The following is a 2,184-nucleotide window of genomic DNA, read 5'->3' on the forward strand; positions in this document are numbered from 1 at the left end:
CCACCACCACCACTGTGTACAAATTTCATGCACTGGGCCTCTAGTTTGCTTATAAATTCCAAGAGCTGGGGAGGGGGAGTTTTAAAAAAAATTTTTTCTCCAGATATTCAAAGAGTGTTAGGATTCAGTTTCTCTCCATATCTGGCTGTGCTTTCATTGCACTTGTTTTATTTTCTCTAATCTGTACCTAGACCTATAGGCCCAGGCTCACCTCCTCCTCCAACTTCCTTAGCAATTGATCCCAAAGAATGGGTCTCATTGGACTCACTTGGGTTCTGTGCCCATCTATTACCATGGTTATAACCATTATAACCATGGGTTGGAACACACAGAGCCAGGTTGGGGTCATTTGCCGATGTCTGAAAAATGTCAGAGGTGACATCTTCAGTGCCTACTCTCCCCCTAGTACATACCCAAACCACATGGACTGAGTGGGAGAGAGGAGGTTCTCGGAGAGAAAATTAGTGTTGTTAACAAAGAGGAAATGAATGTTGACGTAGGTAAAGACCATAGATGACCTATGACCACAGCCCCCCACTCCCCAAACATACACATGCACACCACCACCAAAGGGACTGACTACCTCCCTGGTTCCTCTGTCAGTAGCTTCAGAATGAGAAGAATGATGATGGTCATGGGATTTCAAGTAATTGAACCAGCCAACCCATCCTTTGGTTTCAGAAGCCACTGGGAAGGTCCTCAGTAATGTTTAACAAACCACTTGTAAACAAACAGTATCTAAAATGTAATTGTATTCAATAATATTTTTTCCTAAATCATGATACATCTGCCTTCACATGCCCCCAACCCCACATTCATTGTTAAGCCTTGTGTTATTATGTAATCAATTCGACTTAAGAAGAGGCCATGGAAATTTCTTGTTGCATATATATTCATTCAACTTGAGTACAAATGCGGCCTATGAATAATCACATTTCAGTATCCAAGTGACATAGGGCCCATCTTCATTTTCAAACTCCAGTCAGTTGTTCTTAATCTTTTCAGAGATAGCACCAAGCTTATATTTTGTGTATTAAAAATGCCAAACCATATGAGCCCTTTTCTTCCCACACAAGAACTTTTCTGACAGTTGTTCATAAAAACATTTTATATATTGTTTTTATTCTATTTTTTTATGGAAGAATTTCTTAGATATCATAGAAAAATAAACTTAAAAACCTGGAAGATGCCCGGCCGGCATGGCTGAGTGGTTGAACATTGACCTATGAACCAAGAGGTCACGGTTCAATTCCCATTCAGGGCACATGCCTGGGTTGTGGGCTTGATCCCCAGCTTGGGGCATACAGGAGGCAGCCAATCAGTGATTCTCTCTCATCAGTGATGTTTCTATCTCTCTCTCTCTCCTTCTCCCTTCCTCTTTGAAATCAATAAAAATATATGTTAAAAAAAGAAACACATGGAAGAGACTTTAGAATTAACCTGGAATAACCCCTTTCATTTTAGGGATGAAGGAAGGAAAGCTCAATAGAGGGGGATGAAAAGGGTAAAGGAAGTCAAGAATGTAGGGACAGAAGGAGACTAAACTTTGAGTGGTGAGCACACAGTGGAATATAAAGATGTATTATAAAGTTGTACACCTGAAACATACAATGTTATTAACCAATGTTATCCCAATAAATTTAATTGAAATTAAAAAGTAGTAAAAGCCCAGAGATTAACTTGTCTAGGGTCACAAAGCTGTTTTTAACATGTGTGATGTGCTAGACATTTTGAAAAGTAAAGAAGCAAAAGTATACAACTTGTCACTGTCCTCAAAGAGGTTAAGTTTAATCGAGGACACATAACTATATAAGATATAAAACAATTATAGAGCATCACAATATGTAATTTAGTATTTTAAAAAGTGTGATGAGCTCTCTGTGTTAACTGTAGGCATTGAAATAAGAGACACTATGGACTGAGGTAGCCTGGGAAATGCTTTCTAGCCAGGAACCAACTTGATGGCCTTTAAAAAATGAAGGGAAAAAAGAGGGTGGGGCTTTCCAGAAGAGAAAACAAACAAAATGAGAAGGCATCAATGGGGAGATCTTGCCATGTATTTGGAATAAATATGAAACCTATACTGTCATGGTTCAGAAGAGTGCTTCAAACTGCAAGTCATGAATTCATTTCAGTGGGTTTTTGATCAGTATTTTTTTAATTAACTAAAACAAAATATCAGAC

Source organism: Myotis lucifugus, unplaced genomic scaffold (assembly GCF_000147115.1).
Source record: "Myotis lucifugus unplaced genomic scaffold, Myoluc2.0 scaffold_161, whole genome shotgun sequence".
Classification (NCBI taxonomy): domain Eukaryota; kingdom Metazoa; phylum Chordata; class Mammalia; order Chiroptera; family Vespertilionidae; genus Myotis; species Myotis lucifugus.